Source organism: Neodiprion lecontei, chromosome 2 (genome assembly GCF_021901455.1).
Source record: "Neodiprion lecontei isolate iyNeoLeco1 chromosome 2, iyNeoLeco1.1, whole genome shotgun sequence".
NCBI classification, from domain to species: Eukaryota; Metazoa; Arthropoda; class Insecta; order Hymenoptera; family Diprionidae; genus Neodiprion; species Neodiprion lecontei.
The window spans coordinates 27,078,713-27,099,702 of NC_060261.1; the positions used below are offsets into that span (position 1 = coordinate 27,078,713).

The following is a 20,990-nucleotide window of genomic DNA, read 5'->3' on the forward strand; positions in this document are numbered from 1 at the left end:
ACAAGACGACTAATCCTCATTTGATGAAGGTATCTCGTACCTTAAATCATATTTCCCGTATCATTTTTATGGAGAATATAAAAATGTGATGCGCGACCTTTCAATTTTACTATTAAAAGCTCAAATTTGAACAGGCGTACATTTTTATACCCAAATCGAACTTTTGAACCTGTTTGGAAGAAAAAAAAAAATCTTTTCGAAACACCCTAGTACTCAGGGATTTCAAAATGAACGTCTCATTCTTGGAACAGAGAAAAAAATCTTCTCAGCATTCCGAAGAAGGCACGCGTACGTATGTGAATCGACAGAGGAGGGAGAGATTTGGTTGACGAGAGTCACTCTGGGGTCGAAGGGACTTTTCCAGGAGTCCTGAAGAATCACGCGAGCTCGCGCAGAGCGGAAAGGGGGCGGAGAGGAATGCGTGTATTCGTGTTCCTGGACTGGTTTTCCCTAGCCCTTCTGTTCGGAGCCTCATCCCCGTCCTCGTGCTCGAGACCGTGTGGGGTCAGGCAACCGTAAGACGGATGGGGGCACTTACCGGCTGACTAGACTCTCTCTTACCCCGCAGCCCCTTATTCCGGTGGGTTTTTAGTTGAAGCAGGTCACGATGCGGCCGGACGGGCGGGGCGGGAGGGACAGGTACTAGATCCAAACTGGTCCGAGGGTTGTAAGTACCGCGTAAGACTTTATACTCGTTCGTTCACCCGCCTTCGCGGATATCGCGGAAAAGCTCAGGTCCCTTCTCCTGGAACACGGAGCCTAGAGAAGAGGCAATTTAGTGCCAAGGCACTCCTACAGCAGCTCGACTCCTATCAATAAAATAGTCGAAAGAAGGAGGAAGAGTAAGCGCCGCGGCGTGTGCGGGCGGGGCGGAAGGGGGCAGCTATTACTCATTCCCTTTCAAGCCCTTTCTAGCCTTGTCGAGAGCTGATTCTTCCTTTCGCGAACTTTCGACCCAAGAATTTTTTTTCTAGCTTCTCTCTTCATTTTTTCGCCTCGTTATTTATGCACTGAGTCATTAAAAGATCATACCACCCGGAATTTGGAAAAACTGAAAGGTTGCACACCGGAGTGGGTTCACTAATTATTTCATTTTTCCAGTTTATCATATCATACTCACAGTCTCGCATTCGAATCATTATCGCAAACGGTTCAAATGTTTCAAAATATGACACTGTGTGGGCTTCAGGTAGTGAAGGCGAGGCGTAAACTGACTTCCGATTCTAAGGGCTATGCAGAACGATTTTATCAGTTGGTAGCATGATGATTGACTTACAATTAGTAAGAGGTGCCAGCATTCATTGGGAAACGCATCAAGTCACCGAAGATACCGCAAAGCCGGCTGATAATTTCAGGGGACTTGAAGTGCAATTCGTGAACGCTACTTTTTTCTAACCCATTTCTGTGAATGGCACAATAAATTTTTAAACCGATAAGCCGTTGTTGAAAATTAAAGCCATAAACGGTAAGGAATGACGAGCGTCACGGACGAATAAATTCGATCTATTCGAGATCACTGTGTGATTTCTGTCTTATTGAGATTTTTTATTTTTTTGAGTCGAGTAATCTTCGCCGTCTCTCGCTGATAGGGCGGGTATTGCTTGAATACCTCAACGTGAGAGAAAGCTCGTCGTCGTCGAAAATCGTTTTGGCGGGCTCGAAGAAGAGAATAGATTCCACGCATGACCACCTTTGTCTCCGTAACCCCTTCCGAACGACATTCCATTTCAGTGGACATACATTTCAAGAATTCATAACAAAAATTTTACTTATAAGATTTGTTCAAAGCATCACTTTTGTCAAAAGTAGCAATACCAATTTGAAAAAAAAAAAAAAATATCTTGAAGACTGTTTTTCATGTACGTTTTCTATTGGAAAAAGTGCAGTTAAAGTAGACGAAAAACGATGCCTGTGATTTTTGTTTCCACTTCTAATTTTATAGGCCATTTAAAATAGTCACAAATGTCATGAAAAAAATATGTAAGCTCTGCACCTGTTAATGCCAAGTTATAAACTTAAAAAACATTACACGTTCACCGTAATAAACAGGCATATAACTTTTGATACAGTATCAAAATCAGATACCTTAGTTGCAAGATACAGAATCGAAATGCGTTCAAAGAAAAAAGGTCCACCTCTAGATTTAATTCAATTCTGAAAGCGTCAAGCTCACAAGGTTACACCGTAGTTTTTCTGGCCTTGAAAAAAATTTCGGTTCATATTTGATTCATCCGAATAATCATCCAAAACAACAATTTTTTGACAATGATTGAAAAAATTCAGAACTTTTTCAGTGCCTCAGACAGACGGTTTTTTTACTCGATATTCGCATAGTTGGTAATTGAGAGGAAAGAGGGAAAAATTGATTAAAATAAACTATCTCAGTAGAGAATATAATGGGAATAAATGTTATACCTGGTGAAATTTACACATACAAATTAGTATAAATTACAATTATCATGATTAAAATGTGGTATAATGATTTCTGTTAGCGGCAGCTAGAATTGTTCAATGTTAATGGAATATTTCTAGGCTTTTATTTATCCTGGTTGGTAAAATTTTATATTGGTTTCTATATTTATTATTCAAAGGTAGAAAACAACTTTTGTGTAAATTGGATTATTTTGATAATTCAACGGGCAAAATATTATTTCATTTCGTAAATGCGATCATTTTTGAAAAACTTTGCAAGTAGTCGAGTTAGTGGAGACTCTGACTAAAGTAAGTGCTTATATATATATATGTACACAATCTATGACTAATATTTTGCTTCGACGCGACAGAGTATAACAACAATAAATCAATACCAAAAGTTGGTTCACCGTGGGTTGAAAATAAAACCAACTTTTCATCATTTTTTTGTGTTATTCGTTATTTGTATTTCTGTGTATTTTTTCAATTTTTCTCTCGTTTGACTTTGTTTCATTTTCATCCTGTCATTTCAAAGGCTACTTGGCTCACTTGATACAGGTTCAAATGGGGTGACAGAGTCCCTATATACATCGCAAAATGTAGGCCCATGTCGGCAGCGGCGGCCGAGCAGAGCTGTGAAACAATGCCCGATATAAAAGAAACAAAAGCTTTAACCAACACTTGACGAAGTTACGAATGTATTCGTCAGAAAAAAAAACTATAATAATATCAACAACAGCAGCAAAAATAAAAGTATAATTATTTTGTGCAAATCAAAACAGAAAATAGAAACACAAAAGAACCCTCGAATGACGACACGGCGCTCGAACGAACACATAAAATGTAATGCCAATAAGAGCTGCTGATTGATAATTGCGTCAAGTATAATTCCCGATGCCCAGAGAGGTGAATTGACTCAAAGACAAATAAACATTTTTTTTTTTTTTGATCGGCCAACCATTCGCGAGTAACATTATCACGTAGTAGCAGTGGAAGGAATTTTCATTTTTTATGTATAAATAAATATACAAAATGAATATTTTTTCCATTGCTTGGTTGGCAAGAAAGAGACTCGGAGGGCGAGTGGGATCTGGGACTTGATATAAAATGGGTTCATTCGTCGTCGTCTTATTCACTGACATCGATTTTTTCTACCCTTTTCGCCCCGCGTTTTTCTTTTTCATTCTCTGTTATTTTCTCGGCTTAAGAGTGAAAGAAAAAATCTTTTGCTTCGAAAAAGATTAAAACTGAGATAATCCAGCCGTCTGTGCCACCTCTTATCAAATAAAATCTCATGCATTACAAAACAATTTGAATCAAATATCATAGACGCACATGTATTCGCTGTTAATGTCCGTAAGTATTACCATAAATTGGTAGGACTAGTTGATTCGTGAGATTTGTAAAGAATAAAAAAATCGCAGCGAGCACTTGTAGCGCTAGAAAAACACGCTTGGTATACAATATTCATACCGAGCGATAGCGGTTGAATTTAACAATTCAGTCCGTTTACCCTTAATTGAAGAACTACTCTTTCCGATTGTGATAAAAAATGAGAAGATTTAAAGACTGAGCGTTGACCGGAATTAAAAATTTCTCTCAGTGTACACTTCCTTTATACGATACCGACATATCGCGGTAAAACTTAACCCGGGCAGAGAAGGGTATGTTTATAAAATGATCGATACGAATGTTGGTAAGTTCTTGAGAGCTTGCCAAACAAATGGCGTTTGTAGAACGTACGGCGTGCATTTCATGCAGGGTATTAAATTCAGCCCGTTATTCGATATGCGCGTATAGGTGGCACAACGCCGGGTTGGCATACCCTCAGGCTTGGGACCGGCCGACCACTCACCTACATTTTTGAGTATCAAACCCCACCGACGCGAGCTGCCTACCCCTGCCCTCCGGGGGAATTTTGCCAAGCGATATAGAATCCCAGCCGAGTGACGCGTGCCCTATCATATTCCCCGGTGTAAAAACGCTCGGCTATTTATGTCGGCTGACGTAACGACCATCCAATGCACCACGCCCCCATTATGCGATACCCACCCTTTCTACCCAGCCCTGCGTCGTCGCACGCGCCGCTTGTTCATCCCAGCTATACCGCGAAATTTACCTCAGATTTCAGATACCAAAATGAATAATACCACCGCTTCGCTTCACCCGTTGGGGTCCCGCGCTTTACCTTCTTTAGGGGTTGGTAATTTTCTGGTTTCAACGTGAGAACAAAATTGATTAGGTATACCAGTTTCGAGTCGGTACACTGAGAAAAATTTCATTTGTTACGGTGGCTAGAAAATATTGAGTAAAACAGGTATCGTTGAAAAAACTGTTTGAATATTGTTGGAATTACGAAAAACAAGGTACGCGTAACCATTTTGCACTATCGTCGATACTTTTTTGGTAATTGCAACGCAAAATCAGTTTGTTCGATTGACTCTACTTTTTTAGTTAAATAACGCTTTAACGTCAATTTATTGTTGGACAAGCATTAAATTTTCGCAACAGTTACAAGAAAATATAGTAAAAGTGAATATTAGACTTTCTGGCAACAGCTACAAAACCAATTTTCACTTTGCACCTGGAACTATATTTTTCGATTGTGGTAAAAATTGAAAATAGTCTAGGACTGAGCGAAAACCGGTAGGTACTAAAAATTTCTCTCCGGGTAGAATCTTGAAGCTAGTCGAAGGACGGTCGCTCCACCTTTATGTCAGTGTTCCAACTTTTTTTCCAATTCTTTATGTCCAGAAAAAAAAACCATTTTTTCTTGATGCTCGTATAAGAGCATTTTAATCAGGTCAGGTAATATATCAATCATGTATACATAGTAGTGATAACGATAACTTTGCGTACGGGCAGAGAAGATGGATCGCTATTTATTTTTCAAAAACTCGCAAGCCCGACAACGACACTAAAATCTACAATCCGTGGCTATACTGAATTCGGTCAATTGTGCAAACCTGAGGTTCGAGCAAACCTGAAATTAGGTTGCAGCGCGGACTAATTTGAGGCGCGTCAGCAAACGCGGCAAAACAATAAAGCTTATATAGTGGAGTGATCCTGGCTCGGTGCGCCGACATATATTCTTCCAACAACCCACCACCGCCAGGACGACACGAGTTGGAAACGTCCGTCGGCCGGTATTTTGGTAGTTTAATAACAGTAGAGGAGGAGCAGAGAGAAAGAGGCACCTGCGGCTAATTTCTAACAATAACCTGAGTTTAATAACCGCCATGAGGGAAGAATTCGTGTACCAGGAGAAACCCGCTGACAACTAGTTCCTAGGTAGGCTCAATGTTGAGTTGAGAACGAAGGATTTCGCTGCTGGTTACGAATATTTCGAGATCGTAGGCATCTGTCGGTAATCAGATGAGGGTAAAACGGAAAAAGTCGAGTACTACAAATTAATCTTTAGACCGTATGGTCCTAGAGCATTGTGAGGAGTAAAAACGCATATGCATGTTACCAAGTGGGTCTATCACGTAACCTGCAGACGCTGCGTCTTAATGCTGTTACACTTTCTACGTGAGTTTGCTTTTCTCTCTTTGCTCTCATTCTTTCCCAGAATGAAATCTTCAGCTACTGGATTACATGAAATTAGATTAAATGGCCGTAGTACCTGAACATGAGCTGAGAGGAAATTGAATCATACAAGTATTACTTGAAGCGTAGAGATCAAGAACTAATTCTCTTATTCCAAGACAATGTTAAACTCGTGAAAATCGGATGGCTGAATATCGATTCGACGATTGTCCAATGGGTCAACTAAGTTTACAGTAATTTCAACTTGAGACGCAAAATTACAATCGCTAAGATGCGTTGGCGGAGGAATAATTGCCAGCCTCGATGAGCCAGCCGAAAGTGATATTTTGGAGTTATCAAGTAGAGTGTTAAATTTTAACAGATACTCTTGACTCGAAACATGAGTATTTTCACCGAAACGGTATTTCTCTTTCATTTTAGCATCAATGACTTTGTCACGATTCCTGTTGGAAGAGAAGGCTTCCTGCATCATACGAAGGTGACGTATTACGAACACGCACGGGAGGCAGTGTCGACGAAGCATCCGGGTTACGAGGTTTTTGAGGTAGCCGGTTGACGACATTGTCCACTAAACCGCATGACCACCGTAGCCAGAGGCTCAATATTGGATGCAGTGAGGCCGGTGTACCGGTTGCTGCAGGTGAACGGGGATGAATGGGGACGGATATGGTTGGAGAGAAGCGAGGTACGAGGAGGCAGAGAATCGCGTCACTAGCCACCCGAGCTTTAATGACTTTAATCATCTCCCAATGACGTGTATGTTCGATGCGATCGCGTATACCTCACGCTGATGAATAACACCGCGAAACATCGAACTGCATCCTACCACATTATATACGTGCCTACACGGGTGCTGATAAGTAGTTAACTTCGCAGTGTATGAAACGAAGAGAAGGTCGCGCGTAGTGGAAAGTAGAATCAATTGCATGATTTTTGGTATTTTACCGATTTATCGGACGACTAGTGCGAAAAAAATACTATCTGGAATAATATTTGAAACGAAATTGAAGGCGTTCAGTGTACCCTGTGGTGTTTCAATTATCACAACGTTCGACTGCCAGTGATGCAAGTAGCTTTTATCCAATCAATTTAGAAAAATTGTAACGTCTATCAAGGAACTGTCTTCGTTGGGGTGCGTCTTAATCAATCTTAATTTGATTAAGGTGTCATTTATCTGCGCCCTGATTTTGTTTGCAGATTTTGGGAGATGTAGAGTTTTCTTTTCAACCGTGGCCCCACTTGAATTAAGTCAGTCCGAAGTCTTGTCCGAATTACACCATCGATCGCTACAAAATGAATAAATGAAAGATGAAATACATTTACCGAACGTAACGAAATAACAGGAAAATCCACTTTATCGAGCTTTTTATCTTCCTTTTTTAGGTGACTGAGAGGAGGGAGGGCGCGGTGGACATCCAAGGTGGCAAAGAGGGTCAAAACATAGACGGCATAATTGTATCTTGTTATCGCAATGCGAGGCTTATTGGACTGCGATAAGCTGAGAGCTGGGAACCGGATCGAGGACAATGAAATACTCGACGGTAGGAAATTGAGCGGGAAAACTGACCTCTTGAGAAAACCCCAATATACCGGCTACTGTGTATCATACTGAATAGGAGAAAATTGGCGGGGAACGGTTTCAGAACTGCCCAATTGATTTAACAACGCGATTTATTCAGTTACAAAGTTCTGAACTCTGTCCTCCGGCCAATGCTACAATCCTTACGCCCCGGAACACTAACAAGTATCAACTTTGTCACTGCTTGCGGAACATACACACAGACTATGTTGCAGGGTAGAGTTCAAAAACGCTCTCCACACTTACGCCTATTTACCAAGTCGAATCAAAAGGCCGTTCGATCGTTTGAAACGGAGCTTGATTGAAAAATATTCAAAACGAAAAAATATGCATCATAAGCCGGGTTTGGTAGCTGAAACTTGTGATGACCGGCATGCATGAGAATCCGAAAAAGCACGCAGTTGGAAGCTCAACCCACTAAGTTTTACTAATTCTTTTCAGCACTGAGAGAAATTATTAGTTCCGATTGCCGCTCGGTCCTCAACTATATTCATTTTGTACTAGGATCGAAAATTATAGTTCTAGGTACAAAATGAAAATTAGTTTTGTAGCTGTTACCAGAAAGTCTAATATCCGTTACTATTATTTCTCATTACGATCACTGTTGCTATATTTTCTTGTTACGGTTGTGAAAATTTAATGCTTGTGCAACAATAAATTGACGTTAAGGCCTTGTTTAACTAAAAAACTAGAATAAAACGAACAAACTGATTTTGCGTTGCAATTACCAAAAAAGGATCGACGATAGCGCAAAATGGTTACGCGTACCACGTTTTTCGTAATTCCAACAATATTCGAACAGTTTTTTTTTAACGATACCTGTTTTACTGAATTTTTATAGTTACTATAACAAATGAAATGTTTCTCAGTGAGTATGTACCAATAATCCCTACGCTGCATACCTCCTGTGCATAACATTGGCCACACTCCAGGTTCATCGGAGATCCCACATCAAAAACCATTGCGTAGAAACGAAGATATCTATTCAAACAACTTGAAAAAAATCTGGGATACTCTTTAACTGTTATATTTTAAGGCAAATGAATTATCTTCAGCAAAATGAAATTTTGAGTAAAAAAAAAAAAAAAACAACATTCATGCAACGACAAAACACCGGAAAATTGATCTCATTCTACTCAATAAATCACAACTCATTGAATTTTCAATATTTTTAACTAAAAATTTATACAGATATATATTTAAGGAAAAAAACATGTACATACAAACTACGGAATGAAGATAAGAATTTTTGGAAAAAGAATAAAATCAACGTTTCTTACGATATTTCATTATTTACCTCGGATCAAATCAGATTATTTTGGATGTTGTTCGTATGAAATTTACAGTCAACATCTCATGGGGTTATTTTGTCCCGGTGTGAAGCTTAAGGAATAATCGTACAAAGCTGCACCTTTGCATGATACATTACACTTTAGAATTTGAACCATACTAAAATATAAAGCAAATTTCAAAGGGGGTTGGCAACACAATGGAAAAAGTACGCAGGCGCAGCGATGTCGAAAATATACCCTGGGGACGATCAAGCGGGAGCGGATGAGGCAGAAAGGTGTAGATCCCGGGCAGGTTGTTCAGCGTATCCGCGTCCAAGTCCCCGACTCTCGTCCCCGCACCGCCAAGAGCCATGAGCCAAGAGGCATGAGCCAAGAGCCAAGAGACAAGAGCCGGTAAAACCATGAAGCGAAAGAAAGGCCGGACCTCAGCTCGTCGGTCTGCGATGCCTCCTCACCTAGTGTAGTTAATTAAAGGATGCCCGGGAGACAGTGACGGGACAACGCCATGCGGAAGAATATTTCTAAAGCTTCCTACATTTCACGAAAGGGCTTAATTTTGCCTCAATTCCAGCTGTCATTTGGCAATGGAAATCCCAATTACATTGAACAACGTATAATTTACGATATTTATAACGATATCCGTTGGGAAAAGAATTTTGCAAATCAACCGAGTAGTCTTCAAGTTTTTGGCGAACATCCGTGTATATAAAAAAATTTTACGTAGTAATAAAAACTACGATCCTAAATGACAAGGAAAGTGTTCTCGAATTTGATGTTGGATTGATTCTAGTGTTGTTCAGATTCAGCTTCAGGGATCGGGATGAAACGATGTGCAGGCGTTTTTTTTTAGAATGTCTACAACGGAACAGTGCACAGTTCATTAAAATAAAGTAAGTAGTTTTCGTTCCAAGTCGAAATAAAGCCAGACACTTTAAAATTTTATCATCAGTCAGGGTGGCCGCAAGTTTTTGCGAAAAAAAATTCCATGACATTTCCAGTTATTCAGAATCTAAGGCCCAGTTTTCCCTGACATTTCCCCGGTTCTAGTAAATTATCAAAACCTGAATTGTTCAGCTTATTAACTTTGTTCGGTTCAAATTCAATTCAAATTGAAGAAAAATATAATGTACAAGACAGTCGGTTTAAGCCAATTTGTTTTCTCGATGAAGTAAACTTGTTACCTCAAAAAATCATTTCCATTTCCCATGACGGAAAACTGATATTTTTAGTTTTTTACATGAACAAATTAAAAATCCCTTGACAGTTCCAGGTTTTCCATGACCCCTTTTATATACCCTGAAATTTTCAGGTTTTCAAGTTTTTCCAGGTGCGTGACCGCTCTGTCAGTAATATATATTTTTTTCAAAATTTTCCGAAACAACACGTTACTTTTATGATTAAGAAGAATGTCTTGTGAAAGGAGAATATGTGTATAAGTTTTCGTCAGCAAAAATGCCATGTTTTATTGAATTTTTATTCTAAATGAATAAGGTATCTTCGAATAAAGTTGAAATTATCGAAGAAGAGAAGCGCGCATATAAGGAAACTCTCGGAGCATTCTAATATTAGAATATTTATTACACGCGTTTCTTATCTCGGAAATTCGTTAAAGCTACATCTATAAGTCAGAATATTATAATAAAATGCTAAAATATACAGTGCTTGAAGCTTTGAGAGAGTGCATATTTTTACCCTTCGTTTCATATGGACCATTTTATGAGGCAATGAAATATGAAACTTGAGGAATAAAGATCCAAAGTTATATAACATATTTCCTGAATTGATTGAAAAGAAGTTCGTAGCTGCATTACCTTTGGCTAAATTGGATACATACGGTAGTGACAAATTTCTCAAAAAAAAAAAACGTAAAAAAGTAGAAAATCGTAACCAGGTCTGCTACCAATACAATAATTATCTACCACTCACAAAGTGAAGCAACATTATGGTACAAATATTAGCAGCTACTCAGGTTAAAAATTTCTAAATTTAAACAACAAGAAATGTCGGTGAGTTAGTTTTACTTGTATCGATGACACCGTGCACCCAAGTTAGCACACAGTTAAGAAAACGCATTCAACTTATGCGATGCAATTGTATATAATACAAAAAGACGTGCTGAGTTTACAAAATTTGGTGTTATATTTATGTGTACATATATGTGAAGGGAGTGACGAGATAAATGAATAAGAGAAGAATGAGAAGGACGATCGAACGTTGAAAAAAAATAAAATAAAAAACAAAACCACGGAAAGCCGCGAAGAAAGAGAATAAAAAAAAAAATAATGAGAGATAGCGGGAAAGTAAAAATGAAAAAGGTGTCGGATGTGAACAAATTTCCCCGGGATGAACGCGCGGTGAGAGGCAAACACTAGAGAATTTCTTAAAACACTTGTTAGCTTCATAATTTCACGGTTGACCTAGATATAAAGCGAGACTCGTCCGTTGTTGTTCCTAAGGCGAGAATGAAGCTTTTCTCTTCGGCACACATGCCTTCGTACCTATCCTAGCCAACTACTTCCCCTCCACCCACACCGATGTGTATACGACTCATTCTCGACGGGCTGCACCGTCGTCTACAGGCTGCACTGTCTAGCGGTTTAATTAAGGGCAACTAGAGCTTCGCGGCAGGGAATCGAGTTTCACTTGTACGTATAACCGGAAACGCAAGCAAAACCCTATACATAGGGTATTCCACGACAATTTAATACAGCCTTTTACTTTAAATGCATCATTTTCGATCCGTTTTTTTACGACTTTGTTTCGAATAACTCAAACAGGCGGATTCACGGTTGTTTCCTCAAACGTCATTCGTTTGTCAATTTTTCAAACCGACAATCGATCATACTGATGTTACTCATTTTAAATCACCGAGGGCGTGGGTTTTATGGAATTAAAAAAATTGAATGATTGAGATTAGAAGTCGATGAATAAGTATCGAAAAAAAAATGTAAGTGATACAGGAAAGGGAAAATGGATTAAAGAGAGGTGATCAAACTTAGTCGTGGTCGAATTCGACTAGAATGTACGGTATAATTTACTATTCTCAGTCTCGCATCATGAAATAACGTCCCGTGGATACTCCCACTCGGCTTTCTCCAGTCCATTTAATTATTTTTTTTTTTTGCGTGTGTGTGTTTTTGGTTTTTTTTTCTTTGGCGACATCAGAAACCATTTTCTAAATCTACTTTGCATAAAGATCGAGGGATCTTTTCCACATAGAAAAAGAATTTTGGGGAATAGAAATTCAGACTAAGTGTGTATGTAAAGTTTTTCTCGACCTATCCTTACACGTTTACGAAGTTTTTTTGAACTACTGAATTCGTGTTAGAAAAAATGGAAAAAAAAAGTTTCGACAAATTTTGAATTCGCTAATGTATTCTTGTCACGTACGAAAGAATGAGTCTGAATAATGTTTGAATCGACTACTAGAATATGAATATAGAACCCTTTTAAATTAAACGAGAACTACCAGTACATAAATATTGCTGGAGTAAATTTAAAAAAAAAAGATTTACGAAAACTCACGTGTTTATTTTTAAGGTTCAACCTGCAAACTTTCGCAGTATTTCGAACTGGCAGTGAAAATACCAAGCATTCTACACTCGCATAATACAATCTGAGCCGAACTTTTTCGAATTTTCGACCCATGCCGTAAATTGACAAGCCACTTGACTGCCCTTACTCAAAGTTATGCGGGTACGTGTAGTTTATGTTGTTTAGACTAGCATATTATTCACAAAAAACTAGACTCGTGTCCCCGATTTCATATATGCAAAATCATGGCACCGCCCAAAAGGGTCACCTCATTTTCGTCGCATCAATATCCTTGCTTTTTATTTTACTTTGAATTTCGCAAGTCTCCCTTTGTATCATCTTCAACTTAACTGAACTGTTTCATAATCCAATTCACGCACCAGTAACTTTTACATAATTGTCAAAATCAATATTTCCCAACATTTATCGGCGGTAGATTTAAATAACGCCACCAAGTATATGTCATGAAATGTTCGTTGAACTTCGCTATCTTTCCCTCTTTCTCTCACAGTTTATTCTATATCTTTATATATATATATATATATGTATGTATATATGTATCGTCACACACAGCGTGCCTCTTGGCGATATGCAGGTTCTCGTTGGTCGGCTACAGTCAACGGAATGATATTTCGTACCGAGAGAATGATGAAGGCGAAACAGCGTTAGCGAAAGTGGATTGACCGTAAAACGAGAATAACGGGCGTTAGTTTCGAGTTTATTTCATTTGTACTTCATTCGACGAACGAATCGCGTTTCTTTGCCGGGATTGAAAGACGGATAGAAGGAGCAAAAAAAAAAAAAAGAAAGAGGAAAGGGGGAAGGAGAAGGAACCACCGATTTCCTGCAGCTATCTCTCGAATACTCTTCGATTCATTGTCTTTTTTTGTCTTTTTCCTTCTTATTTTCTCTTCTTAAGACACAATCTAGCTATTGGCAAGGGATAAAATTCTATTCTCCGACCTCGTTTTTTCGCTCTTCGTTGTCGTTGTCATCCTCGTCGTTTTACTCTTCCTTGGAACCGGATCCAATTGACATATGTACATACACGCGATATTCGATCACAAATAAATCGCGAACTCTCTCCTAATCTGTCCACCTTATATAAGTACTCGTTCTACCCTCCTTGTTCGTCACGATTCACCGTATTTTCAGCATACGCTGCTCGCTGCATTTCTAACGAAACGCTGTAATACCTCCAAGGTACCCAATAAAATTCCAGATATCCACCTGGTACTCACAGCCATAAAATCACACTGACGTATCTTCCGGACATTTGTAATCGAGAATCATGTGCACAATAAACGATGTTGAAGCCGCATCTCACTGACGGTATCACGTCTGGTTGGCAACACTGAATTGTACAATATTCAAGCATGGAAGCTAATCCGTGCAATGAATAGGTTATCAATTTCAAACAGCGGATATTAAGGTTAGACTTTTTTTCCTTCAGTTTACGAATTATTCTGGATCTTCTATTTTACCTTAACAAGGAATTATTCGAACTGCATTACCGGCGGAATCAACATCGTAATAATATAATGAAAAGCCACAGTTAATTTTTTTTTTTTTTTGTATTCCTGTTTATGTATCGAAAAACGGATATGATAGTCGGAACGTTCAGACTATTTTGCAAAAGGAAACATGTTAGGTCAAATTCTTCTTCTGACGACAGTATCGTGGAAATTTTTTTAAAAAGATTCAATTCCCAAAAATGAAAGAATTAATCAACGAATTCCTTATTAACAACAAAGCTTCAAGGTCTAAAAACTGGGGAATTTCCATACCTAATACATACAATAACATATCCAAATTGCAGCAAAATCAAACTTTCGGGAGCTGATCGTAGACCGATAATTAGTGGACTGGTCTACATACGAGGCCTCGATTTTTTACTGTTTTACGAAGACAATTTTTCCAAATTTTGCATCCGACTAAGTATCTGTGCAGAAAAGCCATATACACCGACGTGTGTCACTTATTTTAAAAAATCTTGACCTTTGTCTCAATATCTTTTTTAGAATCACGTATATAATTTGAAATTTCCGACATTTTAGACGTTAAAAATAATCTAATTCAAATTTTTCAGCAAACAAGTGAGTTTTTGCACCATTTTGATCGAGCCAAAAACTGAATTTTGAAGTTGTAGAGCGATTAGCGAAATGATTGATGCCGATAATTATGGTTAACGATAACAAGAAATTAATAGATGCTTTATTGAAACAGAGAACAAACGAGGTACCGAATTTACACGATTGACTGATGAGGGTACAGAAGGCAAAAGAATGAAGCTAGCTACTTGATGCGTATGTTACGAGAGCGCAACGAAGACTACTGAAAAAATATGAAAAAGTGTAGGCTCGCCCCCGACTCGAGGCTAATGTAAGGGTCACGTCGCGCCATAAATGCCAGATGTAGGGAAATTCCAAGCGCGGTGAAACCCTTGACTCTCAGCTAGCGAGGCAAAGCCTGGACACTTGAAAGTTGTAAAAGACGTTCTGCAGAAAACGAAAAAATGAAATAATGTTCTAAGAATTTTTTCGCGATCTTTGCTGGTGGCGAATGGCCGCCAGATGAATACGAAGAAAATTTATTTCTAACGAGAATAGCAAAAGAAAAAACTAAGAATCAGAGAAAAAAATTTACGCGAACGTTGATTATGTGACTTAGAAAAATCGATCACCAAACAAAAACCTTGCTGTTTTTGGCTTGGTACGACGGCATGTTTCTGAATAACTGCCATATCTAGATCTCAAATTCACCGCTGAAACCTCGTTACACTGAGAGAAATTTTTAGTTCCGGTTACCGGTCAGTCCTTAAATATTTTCATTTTTTACCACAATCGAAAAATATAGTTCTAGGTAGAAAATGAAAATTAGTTTTCTAGCTGTTACCGGAAAGTCTAGTGTCCGTTACTATTCTTTCTCATTACGTTCACTGTTAGTATATTTTCTTGTAACTGTTGCGAAAATTCAATGCTTGCGCAACAATAAATTGACGTTAAAGCTTTGTTTAACTAAAAAAGTAGAGTAAACCTCACAAACTGATTTTGCGTTGCAATTACCAAAATACGATCGACGATAGCGCAAAATGGTTACGCGTACCTCGATTTTCGTAATTCCAACAATAGCCAAACAGTTTTTTAACGACACCTGTTTTACTGAATTTTTCCAGTTACTGTAACATATGAAATTTTTCTCAGTGTAGTGTGAAGTATTTGTTCTTGATTAGAACGATTTAAATTGATAAAAAATAAAAGGAACTCCACTTTCAACGGGAAGAAAAGGTTCTACGTCATGCCTACACAAAACACTCTGTTTAAATAAATAATTACGTTCACTGACTCTGGCAGGTTGAACTACCGTCACCACATTGTCACACACTTGGGATAGAATAGAAACACCGAAGCTGCATTCTATCACTTATCGGGGACTCGGGTAGATTATCTACGGTCGCTGCATCCCTTTACATCACTGGGCAACAGAGTGCCAAGCCTGTCGTGCCTAAACCGCAGAGTACGAGTTTTTCTAACTACAAACCAGGACGTGAGCCGTGGTTGTCGATCACACTCGGCATCCCCAAACAAACGTCATCGGACACGGATCACTCACGATCAGTGCTGTAGGCATTTATCTGTTTCATCGTTGATGTAACTGCTTGATCCTACTCGAACCTTATGGAAATAATCAAAGTTGTAGCGAGATAAGAGAAATAATTATTTGGTTAACGCTGAATTTTAATCAAACAGTTTGAATCCTAGCCCTCTGACTTCAAGCAATTTTACACACAAGATTATGCAAGAGAAATGATAGTAGCTGAATTTTAAATCTATCGACTAAGCTAACCTACGTTTCACGCTTATCGTTCACTCTGTTTAAGCTACGAGATTTCTATGCTTTACAATTTTACCGAGTACAAAGATTCCTCTGATTCATCGCTTCGCGATTCTGACTAAAATTCATTTCAATGCAAGGTATGCGATATTTTCTATGTGAGAATAATGAAGGAGAATCCAAATTATCGAACTGCCTCTCGATTAGTACAATCGATTATCAAAGTTAGTTGAGTGAGCGCTTTGCTGCACATTAAGAATGGCCAAACATGAACGATTTTTCATTGAATCGATTATTTTTTTCTCGATTAATCGAGTATAACAGATCATTTTTCAAACTCGATTAATCAACCGACTCGATTATCTTTCATCAATTACTATAATTGTCTTACTTACTAAGTACCTATTTGATGTAACAAGTGAAAGTCAAACAAATATTTTCACCTCCAATTGAAAAATATTTCAAATGTGCCTGTGACTATAAACCATCAAAAAACTTTTCCGCTATTAAGACTACATATCGAAATTTACCAAATTTTGGTTTCACGTGCACGATTTCGAGTAAAAAAAAAAAAAAATCGCAATAATCGATCAATCAATTAATTTTCACCGATTCAATCGAATCGTGTTCGATTATTTCTTTTTTTTTTTTAAGTTTCATTTCTTTACTTGGAGTTTCGCCATAAAATAATTCGGAATTAGGCGCTTTCGGAACTTTTCAAATTCTAAACTTCGATCCCGCCCCTTTTGAACTCGATTAATCGATGAACTGATTATTTATAGCTTAGTAACCATCGTTACTACGCTGCTGAGCACTGGTCAGTCCGTGAATCTATACCGAAAATCCAGTTCGATCTGGTTTCATCGCTGCGCCGCCGCTGCTAACGTCGACGAAGGAAAAGGATTATCTCCCGGTAAGGCTGGGTTCGTCCGTCGCTTCGAGCCGAGCTTTGGTGATTACTTCCCTGTGTTGGTGCTGGCTATTTGTACATGTGCCAAGCTGTATAGCTGGACACGTTACAGTACATTAAGATGCAAATTTGATTTTCTGATAAAGATTAAAATATCACAGTCGCATACCAATTATTCAAAGATTCCGGACAAATCTCACTTTTAACCATCACCACAGTATTTATTACGATAGAAACGATACCTCTTTTACTGAATTTTTCTAGTTACTATGAAAAATGAAATTTTTCTCAGTGCAGGCATCCGAAGGATTCGCATCTGTGATATCAGGTGTATAATAACATGCCGCGCCCCATTTCATGCTGCGGAATAAAATACAAAATGGCGATCAATGAGCTACGAATCACACGGTTAAAAATGGAATTCAATTAAGAGTGACGTAACAAGCGGCAGAACCGTGGCACACAGCGTCGGTGTTCTCTGGTCTTTGATTAAAAATGCATAGGTCGAGCCAAGCCCGAAAAAGGTGAGTTGAGTTTTATCTCTGGCCCCAATTTAACCGGCAACGGTTTGCCTCGAGAGCCGGTTACAAGATGACGGGTGAACAGGCCTATATTGCAGCCATAAGACGAGGGGATAAAGGATTTCGTTAGATCCATTCTGGAGACCCTCGGGTCGATCAGGGCGAACGGAATCTAGTTTAAATCTGGATTCAGATCCGGCTACTCGACGTTAGAAGCTGAAAGCAAACCGGAAGAGACGGACACGGACCTTGATAAGAATTTCTTAACCAGGAATGAATGAACGAGCTATCGAGAGTCAGGATCACCGTACAACCGGATGTCCCCGGCTGCAGTGAGCTGCTTTTCCACCGGGGGGGGTGAAAAGCCGAAAACGTACGTTTTCGCGTGTGTGCAAATTCGACGCGAATCCATCATTCGATTCGATTCGTTCTTCGAATGTACACACAGACGTACGTGTCCAAAATGACGCGTAAGCCCGCACTGTTCACCCTCAGGACAGGCGGCAGAAGCGAGGCAAGGCAACCCCAGCATGACATCTGTCAATCCCCTGGTTTTGGATTAGTACGAATACCTCCGCTCTGCACTGTATGTGAGGCCTGGCACACACTGAGAAAAATTTCATTTTTAATAGTAACTAAAAAAATTCGGTAAGACAGGTATCGTTAAAAAAACTGTTTGAATATTGTTGGAATTACGAAAAACGAGGTGCGCCCAACTATTTTGCGCTATTGTCGATCCTTTTTTAGTTGAATAAGGCTTTAACATCAATTTATTCTTGCACAAGCATTACATTTTCGCAACAGTTACAAGAAAATATAGCAACAGTGATCGTGATGAGAAAGAATAGTAACGGATACTAGACTTTCTGGTAACACCTAGAAAACTAATTTTCATTTTTTACCTAGAACTAAATTTTTCAATTGTGGTAAAAAATCAAGATAGTTAAGGACTGAGCGATAACCGGAACTAAAAATTTCTCTTACTGCAGTCGGAGGAAAGAGTTTGTTACAATAAATGGACGTTATGTTCTTACGGGAATGTCGAATTGTTGCTCCGTAAGATAAGCCTGCGGGTACAATTATCTGATGAGACTCATCGTTTGCAGTTCACAGAGAAATATAAAATCTCCTTTCGGAGAAATCTTGACGTTCTATGGAATTAGAGGTATTGACAAGATATTTCAAAAGAATTACTTCGCGTTGTGAATGTACGAACATGAGAAGTGTATTCTACTCTACATTATTTTACATACCACGATCCAACTTTGAATTTGGTTCATCACAACATTCAGCTCATGCGATCAAAGAGACTAATCAGTTTGTGATTATAACAAGTAAAAATATACATACAATTATTGTACCAGGAGCATAAAATGTACGGTATACACTGATAAAAATGTCTGTATGGAACTTCCGACACTGTATTGTAAGTTTTACTCGGATATGGAAGAGTGAATTCACCATACATTTACTGTCTATTAAATTTACAAATATAATAAAATAACTACACAACTGAGTAAATTCAAATTACTTTGTTATATGTTTCCCATAAAGCTTCGTAAAATCAAAAATTCTCACAGTAAACTTGTGACAAATACACAGTAATTTATCTAGCTGCACCAAATTTGTAAATTTGTAAACTAATTTGGTAAATTGACAACTCTTTTGTACAGTAAATGTGTAGTAAATTGACAATCAGTTTTAAAGGTGTGTTTAATAAACAGAAGCGTTTAACATTGTCTATTTCATGTTACTATTCGGTACGCCTAACCTAACTTTGCGCTACCATTCAAATCTATGAAACGCAGATTATCACATCAAATTCTCATGGTAGAATACTTGATAATGATTTAACGAGAGTGGCGCGCATTAACAAGTATCTTTGAGCCTCTAATATGAGAAAGTCAACAACTTCAACTGCAACATATAAAATCTCCATATGTCCTCCGTTAGTGGCTCACATCTTAGATTACCCCAAATAACTGAGAATCAATAAATAAATACGTAAGCAGCCTCGTGTCGTTAGTCAGATTTTATTTAACTCCTTGTCTTCAGTTTCGGCATGTTCGTGATTGAAATATGCTCTTTCTGTCTGCCGAACATAAATCACGATTGGGAATTCGTAATTTTCTGTTAACACAGTATACCTACATCAACTTATGTAAGATTCTACTTTTTTCCAATATATTATCTGTCTTTCTTACGACACAGAGAATCAGAACTTCTGAATTCGAAGCGTAGTGTAGACTTGAGGACTGTCATGTTTGCGACGACGGAAATACATTCACTGTCAGTCAAAGAAAAAACGCCGGCAACAAGTTCCAAAGAAGATAATCCGATTTGTTATCGTCTACAGTACTGGAGTGCTAAATTTGTAGTTGAATAAAATACAGTTGGTTTTGGAAAAACTATATCAAAGTCTAATATATGAAAATATATCGACGTTTCCGATTTCGTCCAATTTCGCATGGAATCGTACACGAAACCAAAATTAATTACGTCCAAACCAATTATCCACGTATGTTCAACAATTCTGAAATATTTGAAACGTGAATTCTGCCAATATTGCAAGTTCGTTCACTGTGGTGATTATACGCCTGGATAGACGTTTAATTGCAGTGACTAACCGAACCTGAACGATTGTCAAATTATACCATAACCGAAAAAGGTACAAGGTACAATAAGCGTCAGTTAGTCGATTCGATTCAAGTCAATCTATAGTTATCACGGCACATGCAAAATATGAGAATATAAATATTGATTAGACTTGCTTTTTCGACTTTCTTCGCCACGAACATCGGGGTTGAACTGCATCCAATCGGTTGCGTACGTGGAGTTTTTGGCCATAATAAAAGAACTCCTAGTCAACGATTGTCTTACGCGCGACTCCAACTGGTTGCGAATCACGAATTCATGTAAGATTTATATCGCATCAACGTCGATGAAGACTGAGATGAAAGCAAGTAACATTCTCAAAATAACCGAAATGCGTACAGGTCAAGTGTCACTGTCAAATAGGTCAAAAAAATATGATAATTAACTGCAGCGATATGGTATCGCGCGGTTCGAAAAATAATGAGCAATAATGTGAATAAAAACACTGTGACAAAAAAATTTTCTCACAAAACCTCAATTAAAACACTTTTTTTCATCTGAGAACATCATTACTTTCAGTAGATACTGAAACAGAGCTTGGGCGACATCTGATAACCGAATTTGGTGTTGGTTCAGTCGATTGCGAACCGTACGTAGCCTCAAAATACCTTCCCTTCCTCGCGAAAAAAGTATGCATTTGTACCAGTGGCCCTATCGACGGTAATCTTTTCAATGGTTGATAAGATAAAGGATGTAGCATCTTC

General features: G+C 38.4%; 1 protein-coding gene and 1 long non-coding RNA gene across 13 annotated transcripts in view; one reads left to right on the plus strand and one right to left on the minus strand.

Moving 5' to 3' along the window:
* LOC124293115 overlaps nt 1-18,285 on the plus strand; it is an 83,389-nt gene extending 65,104 nt beyond the window's left edge. Inside the window, exons 3-5 of the long non-coding RNA XR_006903031.1 lie at nt 6,382-6,601; nt 7,345-7,502; nt 16,983-18,285. This is a non-coding gene — a long non-coding RNA (uncharacterized LOC124293115). The remainder of the gene's footprint in view (nt 1-6,381; nt 6,602-7,344; nt 7,503-16,982) is intronic.
* Nucleotides 1-20,990, minus strand: part of LOC107226430 (tyrosine-protein phosphatase Lar) — a 472,005-nt gene that overhangs the window by 291,078 nt on the left and 159,937 nt on the right. The gene's annotated exons all lie outside the window — the stretch shown is intronic.